The sequence below is a fragment of the Callorhinus ursinus genome, unplaced genomic scaffold, assembly GCF_003265705.2.
Source record: "Callorhinus ursinus isolate GAN/ISIS: 27379988/994484 unplaced genomic scaffold, GSC_fseal_2.0 scaffold1, whole genome shotgun sequence".
Taxonomy (NCBI): domain Eukaryota; kingdom Metazoa; phylum Chordata; class Mammalia; order Carnivora; family Otariidae; genus Callorhinus; species Callorhinus ursinus.
The window spans coordinates 79,287,576-79,310,276 of NW_027397063.1; the positions used below are offsets into that span (position 1 = coordinate 79,287,576).

The 22,701-nt window shown below is 37.7% G+C and overlaps 1 protein-coding gene across 12 annotated transcripts in view; it reads left to right on the top strand.

Moving 5' to 3' along the window:
- Positions 1 to 22,701, top strand: part of TBL1XR1 (TBL1X/Y related 1) — a 173,331-nt gene that overhangs the window by 34,356 nt on the left and 116,274 nt on the right. For 6 of the 12 annotated variants that reach the window (XM_025878604.2, XM_073897059.1, XM_025878586.2 and 3 more), the window contains exon 2: positions 5,414 to 5,501. The exons of 5 other annotated variants lie outside the window; for them this stretch is intronic. The gene's annotated coding sequence lies outside the window, so the exon portion shown is untranslated. Of the gene's footprint in view, positions 1 to 3,848; positions 3,922 to 5,413; positions 5,502 to 22,701 lie in introns of all 12 variants that reach the window. One more of the 12 variants, XM_073897046.1, reaches the window with a different exon arrangement.

Here is a 22,701-nt window from a genome sequence, read left to right on the forward strand (position 1 = left end):
AGATCAGTTTACTTTTTCTCTGGGTCCATAAAAGACAATAATGATACATGTCTTAATTGCAAACCAAAGTCTTCAAGCACTGTGCTTCTGCAGGGTAGCGTCAGCTGAATAGGAATGTGAAAGTGGGAATTGTAAAGAGCAAGAGCTGAACAGACTTCTAGGGAAGATGTGTGGAAAACAAAAAGAACAGAGGGAGATGGAAGCAATAATCGCTCGATTAGGGCTAATCAAGAGCAAAGTAAATGGGATGGGGTGTCAGACACAGAAGAGGGTCTATAAATGATGGCTACAGAGATCTCCATAGAGAATACTGAAATATGTAGAACCAGGGTCAACATTACCTGAGTAGGTGAGGGAAATTAAATATGGATAAGCCTTCTAAGTTTTCTGTAAAAGCTTAGAGTAGAATGGGGCTCAAAGTAGTCAACCATTTGGCTCTGGAGAAACCAAAGAGAGGAGGGGTAGTGGTCTAGGAGTGAGAAGTAAGGTGTATCATCCAGAGTGAGTATAGCAACTTAAAGTTTTGTAGACTGGAAAAGGAGGATGATAGCTGGGAGCATTTTTGGAGGAAATTTTGCAACACAGCCAGGCCAGTTGAATTGAGTAATCTAAATAAACTTTTAATTTGCTGTAATTGTAATTTTATTCCTGAAATTTCCTCATATTATCTGTTTGAATCAGCATAGAACAAATTGTATTTAGCAGCATTTAGGACAAAAAAGTATTGTATCTACTGGGAAAATTCCTTTTACTCTTAGGAGTTGAAAAATTATTATGAGATTTCACCGTACCTGAGACAGGGAACATATCACAGATATTCTGGAGTATGGCTGGTTTCACGCTCAGCCTATTTACTACTTTATGTAAACTATCACCAACTAAGAAAATATAATGAAACTGGTTTTTAATACTGTTTTTGAGACACACTGATAAAATTAAGCTATATTGAGACATATATACTTAAAAAACACTTCATAAGTGGAGATGGCTGTAGTCTGAAAATACATGGTTTTAAGTGTCAAAAGATCTGGCTCTCTTTCCTCCGTTGGTTTTATTTATTTTTATTTTTATTTTTAAATTTTTTTAAAGTAGGCTCCACGCCAGCATGTAGCCCAATGTGGGGCTTGAACTCATGACCCTAAGATTAAGACTCTAGCTGAGATCAAGAGTGGATGCTTAACTGGCTGAGCCACCCAGGTCCCCCACTGCTTTGATTTTAAATACCACAGTAATGCTGGGCAAGTGACCCAATTTTCTCTTCACCAGAGCTGCATTATCTGTAAAATAAAGGAGTTGAACAGCATATTTAATCAGCATCACATCTGATTCTATGTTCCTGTTTTGTTTTATTATTACTGGTTTTTCTGAGCTACCTTAGAAACAAGTACATTATATGTGATCTTATTTCTCAGACAGAATGACTTAAGTTCTGCTCAACCAACTCACATTAGTGAGTCTTTCATCGGTGGTGGACTTGCATTATACAGTGAGATCAAATGGAGATTCTCACAGGTTCCTTCAATATTGTGTTCTCATTTTTAAATGAAGGTAATGTAAAAGCTTGAGTGTTGCTCATTAATTAATACCTTTCTCTACTCCACTGTCAGCCTATTTTAACTGTGATTATGTAGAAGAATCCTTACACAATTACTTTGTTGGTTGCTTTCCTCATGGCACTGGAACAAAGACTTATATATGGTCTGTGTTTTTGCACACAGAGCCAGTCCTTGTGGAGGTTGTGGATATCAGATAGAGGTGGGAATACTACCAGTAAATGGGAGATTTTTTTTTTTTCTAAAACACTGAACTATATGGGAGGGAAAAACAGTGTCAGAATCTTTAAAGGGTCAAATTATTAGTTATTATTTTTTTTTTTTTTGCTAGGTAACTGTAGTTGCTGAAAAAGGAAGAAAGAATCAGGGACTGGTCAGTTTTCAATTTGAGTGACCCTAGTGACTTTTGAGCCCTGGGTTTTGGTATGCAGACAAGGCACCCTGCTATGAGCATTACTTAACAGCTGCATGGGCCATTCGTGAGTTTTCTCTTCTTCTGACTCATTTTGCCTTGAGGACTATACCCTGCTTAAAGTGTCAACCCCTTTGACACTACACTTATTTTTCCTCTTCTGAATTCTTGAATCCTATTCTCTCATCCTCCTACCCCTCAAAAAGAAAATTCAGTTAGTTTTTAAAAATCTGCCTTGCGATTTTTTTTTTCCTCCAATTTCTAAAGGAGATGAATAGTCAGGCACATCTGTCTCTTGGTTACATGCATTCTGATTGTCCTGAAAGTAGCCTTTGTGACACTGACTTCTAGTCTAATGTTTACCCTTGCAATGGTAGAGGTAGGTGAGAAAAAAATGGGACTTTCTGGTTTAACTTTAATTATGGGGTAAATTGTGCAGTGTGCCACAGGTCTCATGTTCTCAAAGTAGGTAATCAAAGGTGATAGAAGTACATATATTCCTGCTTGGAGATTTGCCTACGTTGGCATTTCCTCAGTTATTTAGAATAATTTTAGAGCAAAAGTTGGCATACTGTTTCTTCCGTAAAGGGTCAGATAGTAAATATTTTAGGTAACCACTCAAGTCAGCTTGTTTGTCGTTACCATAGACAATATGTAAATGAATGGGCAGTAACATTTTACTTACGCTAGACACTGAAATTTTAAGTTCATACGATTTTTACATTCTTCTCCCTCCCCAACCATTTAAGAATGTAAAACCTATTCTTAGCTTGTGGGTTGTACAGAAAGCAGTTGGAATTTGGCCCATGGGCCATAGTTTTTAGAAGAATGATGTTAAGTTTGTTTTCGATTGCTGTCTTATACTATTTAAGTAATTAATTATGGAATTAGTAGAATATGAGATTAGTAAAATAAGCTTTCAGATCTTAGGAACCTGTTATCAGCGTATTAGCTAGCTATCTTAAGCCTTAGTTTTCTTATATATAAAATGAGAATAATATAAATATTGCAAATTACAGTTCTTTATTATAAACAACAACCCACCCAGGCTATTATAAACAGAGTAGGGAATTATTAAAGAATATTAGTAGCTTCTAGGGTCATTGGGAAATGCTAGAGATACAGACTTGAGTCCAAGCTTCTGGGAACATTTCTAAAGCCATACAGCAGAGCTAGATTTGAGTAAGTCACTGATGCTGAGCAGTAAATGCTAGATACTCAACTTGATTACAGGTGCTATTACTGTTGGCTCTGGTGCTTTTTCAGTGATAGGAACTCTTGGTTTGCTGCTGCCACCATCAAAAACCAAATATGTCTGTTGCTTTGGTCATGAGCAAAAATGGAAATTCTACTCATTGCTTACTTCCATGTCGAAGTTTCTTCGAGGTTTATATTTTAGAAATAGAATAATATACTACATTTCTTTGGGAATTTTAAGTTATATTTTTTACATGAGAAACGGTATTAGTAATTTAGAAATTTCATTAATTCATTAGGTGGTAGACCACAAAATGTAGAAATATCCACAAATTAAGTCTGTTTAAATTTTTAGTAGTAATATGATGGATGTCCACAACAGTAGACATGTAATTGTCCCCCATTAGCATGTGTACCTCCAGTTGTACTTAAACTTCAAACAACTATAACAAGCTCTTTCCTAAAAACTATAATTTAAATGAAAGGTTTGTTTTCTAAATTGGTGTGTGAGTTGGTTATTTAGAGACTAAAACTTACTCTCCCCTCAAAACCAGAAGGTTATAAATAATGGACTTGTTTCCATTGTAGCTGGTATAAGATTATTTATAAACACCAGTGTCTATTTCATGGAGATAAGCTCTTTCATGATGGAACGATCCTGAGTGTTCTCTGCTTCCTACTACTAGGTGGCTATTGTCCACTGTGGAATAACGTACTCCTTGGTGTGGAGGTGAGAGGGACTCATAGTTACTGCTTATGGTAGGTTGTATTATCTAAAAATATTTGCTTCTCTTCTTTAGTGGGCTGTTCTCGGCAGAGTTCCTACCTGTGGGAGGAGTACTACTTCCCGTTGACACCAGGCTTAGCCATGGGACTTGCTTTGGTTAATAGAAGATGAGAAGTGGTATATGTTATGTCTAAGCAGAAGCTTTAGGAGCCATTTTGTGAATTGATTTTTGTTTATTTTCCTCTGCCGCAAGAAAAACAGGTGCCAGTTAAAGACTCATTCTTTTGCCATGATCCCAGGATGAGGAAGGCATCTGTAGCCAACCCAAAGCCAACAGAACAAAAATGAGACATACCTTTTTGTTCTTGTAAAACAGTTCTCAAAGTGTTTATTTTTTTATTTTTTAAAATTATCTATTTGACGGAGAGAGAGAGCAGGAGCACAAGCAGGGAGGGTGGGAGAGGGAGAAGCAGGCTTCCCGCTGAGCAGGGAGCCCGTTGCGGGACTCGATCCCAGGACCCCGGGACCATGACCTGAGCTGAAGGCAGACGCTCAACGACTGAGCCACCCAGGCTCCCCAAAGTGTTTATTGAACCCAAGACCCGTTAAGGGTTAAAACTGTTTTAGTAATAATACTTAGGTGCCTTTTTAATGGTCTTGACCTTGCATTATGGGTGAGTGTGGAAAACTGCTGGTGCCTTAGGAAAAATCAGTGCAGTTGCTTCATATTGTATTATTTATCACCACATTTTTATAGTAAACAAAAAAGTTTTATTTAATGTCTTTGAAGCAGTAAAAGTTATTAATTGAAAAACATCTTGATCCTTAGTTTGTACTTTTTTTTTTAATAAGTCTTTCTGATGAAACAGGAAAAGTACAGGAAGCACTTCTGCATGCTGAAGTGTGATGATTGTCACAGAGAAAAGTACTTGTGAAATTATTTGAGTTGTGGACTGAACTAATGGAGTATCATTTTCACTTGAAACAGTGATTCACTAACGTTATTCTAACATGAGCATTTGACCTATGTTTTCTTGAGTGAACAAAGTAAGCATTTTACATCGAGGAAAAGAACTGGCAGTATTTGTTGCTAGTGATAAAATCTGAAATTTCAAGTGAAAATTAGAATTTTGGAAGATTATCAGATGATGTAAACTTGACAGTTTCCAGGTAGTTAGGCTTTTTCTGATGAGCTTGGTAATGATAGTCGTGAATATAATTTAGAAGAAATCTTGGTGCTATATAATGAAATGCCAGCATTTGGGAGATCTACCTAACTCAGTGGACCACTATTTATGATTGATGAATGAATGATGTTACAGATTAATGCATGAGTAAAAAATCCATTCATACTGCCAAACCATTGGATTTTAATGTAACAAATATGAAAAGTTCATTGATGGGGTTGAAGATTTCACACTTCAGTGAATTTTCAGTTCACTATCACTTGTTGAGTTTTGGTATAGAATCAAATAATATTCATAACTATTTGAAAAAGCCATGAAATATTCCTTCCTTTTTCAGCTGCGTATCTTTTGAGATTGAGGTTGGATTTCCTTCATACATAGTTCAATCAAAATGACACATTGCAGCTGATTGGATGCAGAAACAGGTAGGATGACCCAATATCTTCTCTTAAGGCAGACCTTAAAGAGATTTGTAAAAATGTATACTTTTTTTTTTTTAGAATTTTATTACTTTATTCTTTTGGAAAATGTTGATTTTAAAATAAATTTATATTAACATGTAATTGGCTTATTTTTAAAATGAATTAATAACTTAAAGATACGCATTTTAAAGATTCTTCGTTTTAATTTCTAATACAGTACATGTAGCTATAATTCTCATAAACCAAAGTTTTTTGAGATCCTCAATTTTTAAGAGTATAAAGGGGTTATAAGCCCAAAACGTTTAAGAACTGTTGCAAATGTAAATGTTGTAAATGAAAGGGATTGTTTGTTACATCATAACCTAGAGAGAGCTAGCACATTGGCAGTAAGTTAAGTCATTCTTCTTGAGAAATACAAATTGGTACTATTTGTTGACTGTTTTGTTATTTATGACTGTTCTTTTTTGTGAGGACATTAATTAGGCATTGAGGTTACTGGGGAAAGATTTTGACTGGCTTCCAAAAAATGGATTATTGTGTCTTGCATGATTCCACATGATTATGGAAATCTCCTTTATAACAGCGACTTTTGGTGAGCCTTCACATGGGACAGAAATATTTTCACACTTGGTCAGTCCACGCATCCATACTTCTCTTCCTTAAGTTATTCTGCATACCTGTTTCATGTAAGGACCTGACCTGGAAATCTAGCCATATCAATATTCCCCATTTAAGAATTAATATGAATCTCACTGTGTTTCCCTTGCTCGATAATGTGGACTCTGAGATGTATTACCCAGTGGGAGGGTCTCTTTCTTTTTTTTTTTTTTTTTTTTTTAAACTTTCCTTAAGACCTACTTCAGATGGGGCAGGAGTATGGTTGAAAGAATCCATTTTTGGGTGATAACCAGCATGTAATGCAGAGTCATGTGTAACCCAGGCTCATATTTTTTTTTCTCTCAATTAGCTAATCATAGAGCATCTCCTATGTAGTAGAAAGGCCTTCTTTGAGGTAGAAATAGCAGTGCATGAGGAGTAGGCACACTGAGAATGTGAACCATCTGCTCATGCTTCACAAGCACCCTGAATCTTGTTCTGTATACACTACAACCACTTGATGGAGTATTTCTGTCACATCAGCTTTGACTTTGGGGATCAGATGATAATTATTGCTGGCAACTCAAGTTTTGTAGTTACCTGTGCCTAGATGGTCATTCTCTACCAGTATAAAAAGTACAAGGATTATTTTCAAAAGACAGTCTTGGTTTGATGATGAAGAATGGTTTTGCCGTAGAAACTCTTAGCGGTTTATGCTCTGATTCTCCTAGAGGGTTTTGCTAATAGCTCCTTGTGGCACTGATCTGTTGACAATTTGAGCACCGTTGCAGCCAGAGTTCATTATGGTCATATGGCATAGCTACTTGTACTTGCATCCTAGATTGGCTAGAGAATTTTTCTCTTCCTCTGGGCCATACTTAAAACTGCTGGATTTCAGATCACTCAGTAAATAGAGACGTGCATGTATATTGGTATATGTTGTTTCCGGTGAGGCCCACCGAGCTTTCTCCTTCTTTCTTTGTTGTAGGAAGTGTAGGCTTTTTATTTTGGAGGGGATATTCTGATTTGCCACACTCCATTGGCTCCTAGAACTAAGTAGTGGTGGCAGGACCCTATTTTTTTCTTGGGCCTTTTTTTATTGGTCTTTTCATACATGTCGTATTAAGACATCTAGAGTACTGCTATTTCACAAGGTCTTACTGACTTAATTTTATCAGTGTAGTGGACCAGTGTGATGTGCAGTGGGGTGGTGAAAGAAGGTCATATGAAAGCTAGAAACTTGACTTTGCTTCAGGCAGAATAGTGAATATGTACTGCTGTCCCACCCAAATGAAAGCAGATTGCTTCTGAAGTTCTATTTGTAGAAATGGAGGAACCATTTGTCAGAACTGTAGCTGCATATCAGGTACTATGCTAGAGATCAAATTTGGATTACCAGCTGTGCTTGTAGTCATTAAGTTTAGAATACAGTTATTCTGTATGAACAGTTGGTGTGTTCCGCATTAGCCAAACAGTTATATTAAATGAATATCTGCTAGAGATTGCAACCCTTGCATCTTGTAATTCTTTGATAATTCCCCCAGGAATGTAGTGTTTTGTTTGGAGGGAGTGCTTCAGGGATTTATGTCCGAACTTTCCTGATCCAGTATTACCCCACTATTCCACCTATCCTGACATCATTGTGGGATTTTGTGAGTTGGTAGTCAGCTGGGACTACCTTTTTCAGTTACATTTTCAGCACCTGGAGAAATAACCTAAGATGGGGGGATTGATCTGCTCTCTGATAAATGGGCTTGGGCCAAAACTTGGTACACTATATGAATACTATAATCCCTTATTCTGACACATACATCGCAGTGGTGCTATCTAAGAGGTCCTCAGGAATTAGTTTAAGAGTTAGATTTTATAGTCCCAAAAAGGTCAGTGTATTTCCCTTTCCCAGGTGCATGGTTACCCTGATAAGTGGCTGTTGTTCTTTTGTGGAAAGCCAAGAGGAAAATAAACAGTACTTGTGTCTAAAGGGTACTTTGCCTTACCTTCATTCTAGAGGCTCTGGGTCTAGGAACTTTGAGAGGCTGTGATTTTCTGTTTGGTGGCTTGTGTCCCCTCTGTCACCCTCCGTGTGCCATATCTAGAGTTGTTTATTTATGTAGGTTGCGGATCAGCAAACTTTTTCAGTGGGTGCCCACATACGAAATGTTTTAGCGTTTGTGTGCTGTAGTCTCTGAAAAAACTGTCCAACCCAGCCATTGTAGTGCCACAGCAGCCATATAATACATAAATGGGCATGTCTTTTTGCATAAAACTTTATTTTCAAAACCATGGGGGCTCATATTTAGGCTGCATGTTGTAATTTCTCTACCTCTAGTACAGATCTTACAGGATAACGGTGGGATGTCCTAATATGATTTTAGGGACTTTCCGCAATTCTAACCAGTTTGATAACCACTAGGTTCCTGCTTCTTTAACCTTGTTTGGTACCACTTGATGTTGTAATTAAGCAGTCAGCAAAATCAGACTATGCATTTTGGTCACGACAACGCGAGAGAAGGGATGGCAACCTACAGCCTACAGGCCAAATGTGGCCTGCACTTGTTTTTGTTTTTCCACAAAGCTAAAAATGTTTTTCCACATTTTTAATTGATTAAAAAAAAATAAAGGATGATAATATTGTCAGTGAAAATTATATGAAGTTCAGATTTTCCCGTACTGTGTAAGGATCTCCTGGAGCACAGCCACAGTGTTTGGTAGTTTATGGCTGCTCTCACTTCATAGCAGCAGAGTTGGGTAGTTGAGGTAGAGACCTTAGGGCCTTAAAATAATGTCCAATCTGACCCTTTACAGAAAAAACATTTGCTGACCCTTACTCTGAGATAGGAGAAAAATTCTTTTGTTCCACGCTCCGTAACTGCCTTGTTCTCTGTCCGTGCCTTGACTCGACAGTTGGCACTGAGTATGGCGCTTCCTGTTCTTGAACTCTCCAGCTAGAAGCAGTGTCCTCCTCTGCTGTCCTGTGTACCCGCCTTGTGTCTTCCGTAGCTTTCCACTGCTGTCTCCACTTGGTTCCCGAAGCCTTGTTTTAAAGGCACTTTATTACAGATGACCGCAGTTGGTAATTTAATTTTGCCATAGTCCGAAAAAACTATCAGAAGCCCATCTTATATATGATTGTTTCCTTATTGCATTCAAACTCAACTAGATTAGGTAACATTCTCAGATTCCCATTACCTTGAAGGTTTGCTCATCACCTCAGTGATTTCAGAATTTAGTGATATAAATAATGTTAACCAATATTTTATTCAACTTTTACTGTGTGCGTGCACTGAGCTAAGCACTTCTCACACGTAAGTGCTTAGAATAGTGTCTGCCACATCATAAGTATTCCCAAAGATTAGCTGACATTTATTTTTTCATTTAGAAATAAATACCCTTCCCCTCATACTTCATGTATTATAAAAAACCAAAAAACTTCATTGGCCATTAAAATTTTTAAAAATACATTAAAGGTAGGGCGCCTGGGTGGCTCAGTTGGTTGAGCGGCTGCCTTCGGCTCAGGTCATGATCCTGGAGTCCCGGGATCGAGTCCCGCGTCGGGCTCCCTGCTCGGCGGGGAGTCTGCCTCTCCCTCTGACCCTCTTCCCTCTCGTGCTATCTCTCATCCTCTCTCTCTCTCGAATAAATAAATAAAATCTTTAAAAAAAAAAAAAAATACATTAAAGGTAAATTGGAGGGAGTGACATGTTAGTATTTTTTGTATGTAATATTTTTCCTTTTTAAAAAGTTTATAGATCAGTACAGTAGATTCTCATTATTTGCAGTAGTTATGTTTTTGAAGTTGTGAACACTGAATTAGCACATAATGAACCTCCTAGGGGAAATGCGGAATGAGGTTCCTGTGAGTCTCTGGTCACAACATTTTCATCAACTGATCAATAATAACCTTGTTTTATGTGTTTCTGTTTAAAGACCTCTTATTTTATATGTATTGTTGATTCATTAACATTGCCTTCATGGCCAACAGCATTATAACTTCTCCAGGAACGGAGCCCATCTCTCACACATTTTCTCCCTAAGGCATGTCACATAGCCAGGGACACTAGACAAAACTTTAGCACTATGCTTGGTGCTGAAAAAATAGTAAATAGTAAAGTCACCAGCAAAAAAGCACAAAATACAGAAATTTGGCACTAAATGTACCACACAAAGGACATTTGTTTATAGAATGAGAGCTGAAACAAGAAAGCAGAATGCCATGTTATTTGCTGGGTATGTGCACAATAAGCAACTCCGGTTTTTTGCTGTTCTGTACAAGTCTGAAGACTGCAAAGGCACTACAAATACTAATTTTGTGGTCACATAGAAATTTTAGCAAGTAGGCAGATTTCACAAATATGAGATCCATGAATAATGAGGATTGACATTGTCTCCCCAGATGCTACAATTTTTCATTTTAATTTATCCTTTATAGTTTAATTTTTTCACTTTTTAAGCTTTAAATTGTGTTAAAATACATATAACCTAATTGTTCAGTTGTGTTGACTATATTCACATGGTTGTACAACCAATCTCCAGAACTCTTTATCTTTGTACTCATTAAACAACTCCATTTCCCTCTCCCTCCATTTCCTGGCAACTACCATTCTACTTTTTGTGACTTAGAGTACACTAGATACCTCATATAAGTGGCCTTACAGTATTTGTCTGTGACTGGCTTCTTTCACTTAGCATTATACCCTCAAGGTTTGTCTATGTTGTAGCATGTGTCCGTTTCCTTTTTAAGGCTGAATAATATTCCACTATATGTATAGACGACAGTTTGTTTTTCCATTCATCCTTCGATGGACATTTGGGTTGCTTCCACAATTTGGCTATTGTGAACAATGCTGCTATGGACACAGGTGTGCACATACCTCTTGGAGACCCTGCTTTTTTTCCAACAGTGGTTTATCTTTTATATGTCACATATGTATTACAAAAATGAATGTGCTAAAACTAAGTAGAACAGATGTATATTGTGAAGCAACGGGTAAAAATTGTCAGTTTGGGGCGCCTGGGTGGCTCAGTTGGTTAAGCATCCGACTCTTGATTTCAGCTCAGCTCGTGCTGTCAGGGTTGTGAGATCGAGCCTGTGCCTGGCTCCTGCTGGGTGTGAAGCCTGCTTAAGATTCCCTCTCTCGGGCGCCTGGATGGCTCAGTTGGGTTAAGCGACTGCCTTCGGCTCAGGTCATGATCCTGGAGTCCTGGGATCGAGTCCCACATCGGGCTCCCTGCTCAGCGGGGAGTCTGCTTCTCCCTCTGACCCTCTTCCCTCTCGTGCGCTCTGTCTCTCTCTCTCTCAAATAAATAAATAAAATCTTTAAAAAAAAAAAAAAAAGATTCCCTCTCTCCCTCCCCTACACACACTCTCTCTCTCCCCCAAAAAAAAAAAAAAAGCTGTGTTTGATCTCATTCACCAAAGACAGCTGTTATTTATACAGTTTTGTGTATGTTCTTTCATATGTATACAATTCAAATAAATATATGAAATATGTAAAAACCATATAATATGACTTATTTACATTTACAGTTTAGTAGAGTTTAGTAGTAGTTGAGATCCTATGCATACTGTTCTGTATATTGTGGATATTTCACATAAATATATATCTTAAGTACTATCTAATTTTTTTTGTACCATACTTTTTAGAAATCAGATTTTAAATTTAAAAGTAATGCATACATGTGGTAGAAAAAGCTCCAAACAGTACAGAATGATGTGAAGAAAACTAAGAATATCTTTCTTCTTTTCTTTTTCCTTATTTCCTCCCAGTCTTATTTCCTGGAGGCAGGCTTTGTTTGCTGTAGTAACTTAATATACTAAAGATTCTTATTTCTTGATATATTAACCACGAGGCACATCTAATATGAAAGTTTTGAGGATATTAGTGCATTTACTCTTCCTTATACTTCCTCTTTCCAGCTTTTTAAATATTACTACAGAGTATAGATTGGACTTTGCAGCTACTTAGTTCTGTACCTCCTTTTTTGCTATAGGATGTTTTCAGAAACTAAAAAAGAATTAGTAATTTTTGTGGTTATTTACTGTATAATATTTAGAGAAAGGAAAATCATACTGTTATCACACTTCAGGGAGAATCTCCCACTGTCAATGATAAGAGTATCCTCTTTTGTTTTCTCATTTAAGTAAAACTTAAATTTTTTGGTGTCTGAAAACGTCTTTATTTTGACTCTTGATGGCAAATCTGACTAGGGAGAGCAATGCTTTGCTTTTCCTTTATGTCATGTATATAGAAATTGATACTATTTGGGGGGTGAAGCTGCTTGCAGCAGAGGTCGCTGGTAACCTGTTTATTTGTAGCATACATGGTGGGGAAGCTCTGGGTTATAGGAATCTAGTTTCAACATATTTTTTTTCCTGGAACTTGGAGGACACTGCTCTGCTGTCTCCTAGCATCCAGTGTTTCTCATGAGAAGATGAATGTTAGTTTCTTTTTCTCTTTGGCAGCTTTCTTGGTATTCTGGAATTTTACTAGCATGAGTCTGTCTAGTTATGGGTCTTTTTTTCATTTGTTACCTTGTTTTTGTTTTGTTGAATCTTTTCACTTTGATGACTGAATTTTTTTTTAAGATTTTATTTATTTGAGAGAGAATGAGGGAGAGAGAGAGCGAGCGAGCATGAGAGGGGGGAGGGTCAGGGGGAGAAGCAGACTCCCTGCCGAGCAGGGAGCCTGATGTGGGATTCGATCCCGGGACTCCAGGATCATGACCTGAGCCGAAGGCAGTCGCTCAACCAGCTGAGCCATCCAGGCACACTGATGACTGAATCTTTACCTCTTGGAAAGTTTACCACGTTTCCCCCAACCCACCACCCCCTTTTGAAAATTAATTTCCCTCCACCTCTGTTCTCCACTTTTGGGTGCTTTGTGTAAGTGGATCTTGGACCCCCTAGATCTTAATTCATATTTAATTTTTTCTTACACATTTTACCTTTTTTTTTGTAGGGGTTTTGTCTTTCTTTTTCTTTCTTTTGTGTTTTGTTTTGTTTTTGCTTTGCTTTACCTTGGAAGGAAGGTAAATTGCTTCAGCGTTATATTATAAATAATGTGGTGTTTAGTCATGCCCATTTTCTCCTGGATTTGTGTTTTCTCTGTTAACAGTTCTGTTTGTTTTGTTCCATTTCCTTCTGTTAGGTTTCTCCACATGTTGGGTGAATCTTGGTTAGTATTGGCAGTTGAAGTGTCTGCTGCAGTATGTAGTGCTCCTCCAGGCCTCCATCATGAATGGGAGTTTGGGTGTGGTGGGTTCTGTGACGTTGGATTAGGTGTGGACCAGTGGACCAGGCCTCCTTCCAGCGGGGGGCAGGGGGTATGAGGTGTCACTTGGATGATTATAGTGTCTGTAAATACTGCAGGTGGGGAGTGCTTTGATAGATTTCACTGAACTGGTATTAAGAAATTGATCCCTTTCCCCCTCTTTCTTCACCTCATCCCTCAGCCCCCTTAAGTATCTCCCTTTTGTGTTGGAGGTCTGGTGTGCCTGCCGTCTTGCTGCTTTGCCTTTCTCTCAAGCCTGGCTACGCTCAGGGTAAGACTGACCTAGGCAGAAACGCCTACTTCATAGAGATGAGTTCTTTGGGCTTATCCTAAAGGCAAAAGGTGCCACCACCATGTCTCTGATTGCAAGTCAGAGGAAGAGGGGGAGTCATCTATCCATAGTAAGGTAATGCAGCACCCTAATGAAGAACCCTAGTTATTTCTTCCTCCTCGTAGTTGTGATCAGCTTGATTATAACTTGGAACTTCTCTGGCATGTCCTTGAAAAGATTTTGGTGTCATGTATGTGATTTCCTCTTTTTTTCCTGTTAATCCAGTCTTTCCTACTTTCTATCTGGCCAGATTTCCTTAAAATTTATGATTATTCAGTGACATCTTTTCTTGTTTTGCCACAGTGCTGTCATTTCATTTTAATTTAAATCTTTTTCCTGCTCTTTCGGGGGGGCCTTGGGAAGGAGGAGAGAAAGATAAATTTATTTAGTCTGCTACCTTGAGCTATAATTGACTAATTTGTGACTGATTTTAAAAGGTAGATAAATTCTCAAACACATTTTTTCTTCTTTTGTGCCTTAGAAGAATTATTAAATCTTTTTCCCCCCCAGTAACAAAAAATGTTTTAATTTTTAGTCTATGCCATGATGCTCACTGCTGTTCCCTGGGCATAGGGCTTCTTGTGGAAGAAAGCATGCATAACCATAGTGACATTGCTGGTCATCACCTTCTGAGTGTTGTTTTTTTTTTTTTTTTTTTTACATAAGGTTGTATGTGTGAGTGAAGCCATCTTTTTTTAGGAGACAATATACATAGGATAATAGTTATTCAATCACTCATAAAAATGGTCAGAAAACTGATAAAATTGGGTTGTTACCTCTAGTGGAGCATAGCAAAGCAAAGAAACATTTTTGAAAATGATTTGGTAAAAGCCTGGGGGAAGAGAGTGAAAGAACAGCTAACTCATTTTTGTTCTTTACCATCTTATATGGATGTGTAGTGCAGTTTTTAGCATAAACTTTGCTGGAGGGGGAGAAACATGGTACTTATGTCCAGATACCTTTTCACTTACCACCTCGTAAACCTTGTTTGCTTTTTTTGTGTTTTGCTTTTGTAATGTCTTGAGGATATTAGGTGAAGGGTTTTACTGCCTAAATGCTTTTAAACATTAGGCCTTTGATGAAAAATTGAGACGATAGGTCAGTGCATACAACTGTAATAAAGACAGTGCTTATGTCCGTGGCTCTCAGACTTTTTTGATCTGTAGTCCACATTAAGACGTGCATTTACATTGCAGCCCTGTACATGTGTGTAGATGACACTGAAATTAGAGTTTCATGGAACAGTATTTGCCCTTCATGTGATACTTACATTGCCTATTTCATTAGCATCAGGGGTATGGTCCACTAACTTTATTTCATGATCCACTAATAGGTTGTGACCTGCAGTTTGAAAACCCCTGATTTAGATCTTCATCTGTTAGAATAGTGGGGAAAATGGAGGGATTTGGATTCAGGATGCCTAGGTGGTTCTAGCTTTATGGTCTTGGGTAGTTTCCTTCTTGGAGTCTGTTTTTGCAAGTGTAAAATGGGAATAATAATATCTAGTTAACTTGATTATGAGGTTTAAAAATAAATGCAAAGTGTTTAGCAGTGCTAGGGATAATAGTAGATGTTTAAAAATCAGGTTTTATTATCTTTGTTATTTTTACTATATATACACCACCTGTCATATGGAGCAGGCACTGAGATTCAAATGTTCTTGCCTTTAGGGAGGTAGATAACATTTTATTAATACAGAGACACTAGACATAACTGCCTTACTGGTGAGAAGGATGTTAGTAGAGTATATAAGGAGCATACTAACCTAATGGAGGAAATTAGAGTTGGGCAAGTACAGATATGCCTTTATTTTTAAAGTTTCAAGGAACAGGATCCCTCAAAATACCTCTAGCTATATGGGGTGTTACCTTAAGAATACATAAAGGAGATAAGGAAAAACAGGAATTATTTAAAGCTGCAGAGATAGATGTTTCAGAGAATTGCAGTTCTGTTTTGACCATAACTGATTTCATTTTCTGACTTCATGGATAATTGGCACATCTTCTGCAATATAACAGAATTCTCATGTGTTTTCCTCCAGTAGCAGTAAGACTAGGTCTCCACGTCCATTGTTCTGTTATTATAACTCAGTTCCCTCTCTGACTAGGTCAGGTTCTTCTACGGTTCTTTATTTGTGATTTCTCCTGGAGTGTCTGCTGGCCTCTGTCACAGTCTTGGTTTCTTGACTCCTTGTTTTTTGGTTTTAAGCAACAGAAGTAGACTCGATACTGAAGCTAAAAAGAGGAAAGTGGTGGTTCACCAAAGTGAAACAGAAATGAACAAGGATCTAGGACATAGGAATCAGCTGACTTGGCAGTGGTTAATAATCAGTTCAAATTATTTTCCTTTATGGTTTTTCTCTTTACGTTCAGATATTTGGGAGGGAGTCTGATTTCTCTCACTTGAGTTATGTTTCAATCCTTTGGCCAGAGGAGGAGAAGGCACTCTGATTTAAATTGCAACCAAGATTCTGTGGGAGAAGCTGTGCGGTTCCTCTAAAGCAGAATTCGAGTGCTGCTCCAGAAGGGAGACTGGGTACTGGCAGCCAAAACCATCATGTCCAGTGCAGTGTAACTGTATGTTATGTTTGTGGAGGGCTGTATGCTTTTATTCAAACTCCAGAAAGACAACATGTTCGGTCCTTAATCATTATCCTGTGTAGTGTGTTAGTGGACACACGTCTGGCTTAAAAAGTAAACAGAACTTTAGAACAGTATGTAACTAGGACTTAGGGCACATATTTTGAAATGTGATATGAGAAGAGAGAGATAGTAAAGATAATGCCGTCCCAGGGATTTTTGATTCACTTAAGCTGTGAACTAATATGACCATATTGACCTTCCAGAGTGTGTAGAGGCATTAGAAAGGTTGGAATTAGGGCGAATGGCTGTGTGAGGAGATAGAGGCAGCAAGGCCAGTTGGAAAGCTATCAAATTAGTTGAAATCCAGATTTTTAAGGCTCTCTCTGATCGTACCATCTACTTCTCGATTTAATTTTCTGCTGTTTGTCCCTTGCTTACCCCTCTCTAGCCATACTTATCTTTTGATCCAGTTAAACTTGTTTGCCCCTCAGAGCGTGTATACTTGCTTGGAATTGTCTTATTTTTGGTTGGCACTTGCTTGGATTCTTCTCATTTGTACCTCAGCTCATAATGTCCCTTCCTTCTTTCCTGGCTATCTTTCGTAATCCCATTGTCTGTATATTTTTTCACTATCAGATTATTCTGTTTTATTTTCTCCATAGCAGTTACTTACAATTTTTTTTTTTTTTTAACTTGTTCTGCTAACAGTGGCAGGGAGGTAGGGTTTGGTTGCTAAAGGAGACTCACAGGACCCTAAAACAGTGCCAGTCAGTCTAATTTATTGCTGAAAAAGGATGTACAGTACAGCAAGTGCCTTGAAGTAAGGTGACACATCACAACCAAAGGTTGCCTCCTAGCAGTGGACCTGCAGAGGTTAAGTGTGGACTCCAGCTTGTCTTCCCTCAAGTGGGGTCATACTGGCCGTGTTTTCTCTAGCAGACCAGGATCACTGATGTGTGCAAGAAGCACTATGAAACCAAGGAGCTCACAGTGGAGTCTCACCTGGGACTTCTTATGTCCTGCTGGCCACATAGGGTTTTGGCAGAGTCCTCTGGGGGTCAGCAGAACCAGGTGCAAGCCCTCAGTCTCACTGTTAACCACGAACAGTGCTGACAAGCAGGTACAAACAGCCCAAAACTCATTGGACCCATGGTTTCTAGGCATCATTGTTAATCAGCGTGTGTTGTGCTTTGACTAGGCGTCAGTGTCATGAAGGTACCTCTTTTATCTCAACAGTTGACTCAGGCCAAATTCCAGGCCTGCTGGAGTTTACTCTGAGTGCTTTTTGCTTACGAGTTTGTTTTTCTTCCACTAAAATGTAAATGCCAGTAGAGTAGGAATCTTGTCTGTGTTGGAAGAGATGAATGGTTTTGTTTAATGTGTGTAAGATTTAACAATGGATATTCACAATGTCCTAAAGTATTTTTCCCATTTAGGTCTTTTTCTTTTTTTCTTTTTTCTTTTCTTTCAACTTTTAGATTTGTAAGGACCAGGTACTTTATGCATTGTTGAAGTCAGGACACAGTGGATGTTCCCCTTCTTGTTATTCCTTCATCTTTCCTTGACTCCCTTGTAAGGGTCTTTATGATTAGGCAGATTAGATAGTTTCCCTTTTTTGTGTATTTTGCCGTGTGTCTTTTTTTTAAAAAAGATTTTATTTGAGAAGGAGAGCGAACATGAGCAGGGGGTAGGGCAGAGGGAGAGGGACAAGCAGGCTCCCCGCTGAGCTCCCCTGACTGAGCCACCCAGGCGCCCCTGCCATGTGTCTTTGAGAAAGAGAGTTGGACAAACAAAAAATTATCTCTCTCAACTGTCTCCCATAAAAAAATTTGTTGTATTTTTACAGGCAGGTAAGGCAATTAAAGCTACCTTTTTTTGATTCACCAGAAATTGTGCTAAGTTTTTTGTTTTGAGAGAGAGAGAGAAAGTGCGCACATTCACGCGTGGGGGTGGGGAGGGGCGGGGCAGAGGGAGACTCTTAAGCAGGTTCCATGGCCGACTCGGACCCTGATGTGGGGCTTCATCTCCCTACCCTGAGATCATGACCTGAGCCAAAATCAGGAGTCGGATGCTTAATCCACTGAGCCACCCAGGCGCCCCCTAAGTAGTTGTTGTTTTTTTTAACATACGTTATTTGTAATCCTTATGAGGACACCACAAGGTAGACAGTAATGTCCCTATTTTAAAAAAATATAACCTGAGGCTCAAAAGTTAAGCCTCAGGGCTTTATAGGCTCAGGGCTGTTCTTAGTAATAACATGGAACAGGTAGATGTGGACCTAGGTCATTAGAGCTCCAAAACCAGAGTTTTCTCATTATACCACACAGTAGAAGTAGAAGATGGCAAGTACCTTTTAGTGAATGCTAGGGAGATAACTTTTCAACATATAGCAGAAATATAGATGAGAAAAAAGTCAAAGTCCTGCCCCTTACAGCTTGCTGATCTGGTGCTTAGTCTTACTTCTCTGTTTCCTTTTGTACTTAAGTATTTAGAACTCTCTTATCTCTTTTACTGAATTCATATTAAGTAGTCAAATAGATATCTTGAGGTGGATGCTCCTGATGTTCCAGATAAGTTGTGTGCATCTTATATTCTCTCAAATATAGTTTTCTGTTGGCTACTGTGTTCTGACCTCACAATAAGCCTCAGTAATTTAACTCATTTTACAGTCTATCTAAATCCCAAATATTTTAGCCTTTTAAAACATTTCTAGATTGTACTTCTCTGAGAGATGGTAAGCATTTTTATAAATCTAGGTTCTGATCATCTCTTTATGGGTCTCTAATTTTGCTTCCCATTCAGGTAATTATTTTTTAACTCCTTGTTTTGAACATTTGAACATCTTACATGGCTCAAAGTTTAAAATGTTAACAAAAGTATATACAGTGAAAAAAATCTCATATCTGCCCAGTCCCAGCCACTTGGTTCTTCTCCTTGGGGCGTTCAGTGTTAACATTGTCTTACGTGTCCTTCCAGACTATTGTATACAGCCCTTCCAGATTCTTATAGACAAGCAGATTTATAATGCTTTCTCTCAGCGCCCCCCCAAATATTATATACAGTTTTTTACCATTTTCCCCCCTTTCTCCTTTTAACCTAACAGTATATCATGGTGATCATGTCCTTATCAGTGCCTGAAGAGTTTATTCTCTTTTTCCGACTGGATAATATGTCACTATAACAGGTTCCTGTTAATGGATAGTAGTTTGTTCATTTATTTTGTGAATGCTGCAAGAGTAACTATATGTAAGTTATTTTGTATGTATGCAAGCATGTTTTGAATAATGAATTCCCCACAGTGAGATTTTAGGATCAAAGGATATGTGCATTCTAACATTTCGCTGCCAGGTTGTCTCCATGGAGGTAGTAGTAATGGACACTCCTAGCAGCAGTATGTAAGTGTAACACCACAAGGTGTTCTAGCACTTTTTTTTTAAGCACTTTACCAAACTGGTAGAGGAAAAATGCTATCTTGTATTTTTTTTTAAAGATCTGCTTTTCATTGTAATATAACAGACATAATACATAAAAAGGCACAAAATATAGCTTGATGAATTTTACAAATTAAACACACCTGTGTAACCACTACCCCCGTCATTACTCTCAACCTCTGGAAAGATAACCGTTATCCTGACTTCACATCATCAATTATTTTCATAGTTCCTGGAAATCATACAGTATATGTCCTTATTTATGGTTTCTTTGCTCAGTGTTGTATCTTAAAATTCATCCAAGTTGTATCGGAAGTTCTGTTAAATCTTAATTTGCACTTCTCTTACGAAGAGAGAATCTTCATGTTTCAAGCTTTTTTTGATTGCCTTTTCATGTTTCAAGCTTTAAAATTTTTTTTCTATAAGCTGTTTTTCTGTATCCATGAGTGGATGATCATTTTCTTAGGATCTCTTTATATAAAGGAAGTTAGCCCTTTACATGGGATAGGAGTTGTACCTATTTTCTAGTTAGTCACGCCTTTTGACTTGGCCTATGATGGTTCCTACATAAAGATTTTTATTTATTTTTTTAATTTTACTTATTTGAGAGAGCGAGTGTGAGAGAGAGCACGAGCAGGGGGAGGGGCAGAGGGAGAGGGAGAAGCAGGCTCCCCACTGAGCAGGGAGCCTGATGTGGGGCTCCATTCCAGGACGCTGGGATCATGACCTGAGCCAAAGACAGACACTTAACCAGCTGAGCCACCCAGGCACCCTACATGAAGATTTTTAAAAGTTATGTAATTTTTTTCTACCATTATATTGTTTTCCTCAATAGGTCTAGGTTTTCTAATCATCCAATTTTTTAAATCTCACTTCAATGTCAGTGAAGATGCAAGTGTAACAAAGAAATGAAAAATGGTAATGCTGACTGAAATGAGTCAAATATAAATGGGGTATAAGAAGAAAATATTATCACTGTTCAAGAGACTCTAGATATGCGGTCAGAGGAACTCAGCAAATTTATGGGCAAATGAGGAAAGTGGTTGTGATGAAAAGGATGATATTCCAGAGGAAGTGATGCTGGCAAAAAACTTCACACTAATGGGACTTTTTCAGAGACATTCATGACCTTTGAAAGTGCAAGGACTAAAATGTTAGAAGCTGGTCCCAACTCAGAAAGGAATATGACAATCCCCCAATGTGTATAAAATGTAAAAGATGCTTTGTATTATAAGTTATACCATGAGAGAAGACAAATGTTGTCAAACTACTTGATAAGTTATTTACAAAGAGATAAAGCACTTTAATTCACAGTGGTTCTAATTTTAAAATTACAGTATACTAAATATTTTTTAAAATAAAATTTTATATAATATGTAAATACATATTTATATACAATTTTATATAATATAAAATATATTTTATGTTTTTACCATACTTTCTTATATAAGAGTTTTTAATGTTTTGATAATTTTAAAGGTCATGGAACAGGTCCCACTGATTAAGGTCACTTTGCTTGGTTTCATCTCACATGGTCATTTCTATGACCACATAACCATACAAAATGAGGACTGCCAGTATACGTTTAAACAGACAACCCACCCCCCAGCTCCTTAAATTGACCTGATATGTTTCAGAAAATGATCTCTTTATTCATTCTGACCTTGGAGTCCATCATCGATTAACTACAAAAATGGTATGTTTTTCATGTACTTAGGACTTGAGTTCTTGGAGCTACTCTGGATCTCATTTCTTCCCTAAATTGCTAAATGTGGATCTTAATAGTCTCATGAGCTTTATGAGGGGGACTATGCAAAATCATGAAGGGACAAGAATGGTTTTGTGTATTTCTTCAGAACCTATTTAGTATATACTAGACATTGTGTAAAGGATGTGCAGACAGATGAAAGCTAATATAATGGAATTGTGTAGAAATATCATAGAAGGATTAAAGTTCATGATACTGAAAAATTTAAGACATTTTTACAGTGTTGCTGAATTCTTTGCTCTATTTTGTGGTAGTGGTGGTAACACCTTGTTTTCAAGGACGTTCGTAGCAACTATGTATGCAGATTGAGCATCTTTATATAGATATGTCGGGGCAGCATGTCTAATACATGCCATGAAACAGATATCTTAATGTAAATAGTACATTACAGAAATAATTATACATGGGCAGCAGGTCCCATACTGATTGTAATCTGTCTATGGCAGATTAATGTTTAAAACAGCCTAGTTTTGGACTGTGAATGTGTTTTATGAGCAGAGTAAGTTAATCGATCAACTCAGAGCTTATATTATAAATTACCATTGAAACTAGGTTTTGAACCTCCCAATCCAGTGTTCTTATGGCTAAAAAACCTGAACCTAAATTGTTAAATATTATAACTTAACATGATGTTGTTTACAAAGGATTTGATTTTGACTTCATTTCTCAGTGAAAGCTTGGTTACTGTGTCTTCATTCTTTTCGGGGATGAAATGAAAGTTATTGGTTCTAATTATTTACTGAACACATTTTTGTTAAGTATTTTTGGAGAGTCTGTGGTAAGAGCTCTGAGGGATATAAAAATGGTTGCTGGCTACCATGAAACTTTAATAGGTGAGATAAGTCTTGAATACAGATAGCTGAACAAATAATATAGCAGACAATCATTATCTTATGGGGGTACAAGTGAGGACTTAAGGTCAAAGGAGTAAGCAGTAATTTCCAGCTAGGAGAATGAGAGCAGGATTCATGGATGCAGTAGAGCTGATCAAGGGCTTGAAAGATAGCTTTTGGGCATGTTAACAGTAGCATGTACCAGTTGGAGCAGACAGCGCTCCAAAAGATAAAAAAGCTTCTCTGATGTGTCTTAATTTTATTACATAACCTATTTTGTTTAATGATGTTTGACAGTTGATTTTTGGATTATTAATATTACAACTTTTGTTCTCAAAAGAATGTTGCTGTGTGATTCAGGATTGTATAGTAGAGTAGGTCTCAAATTGT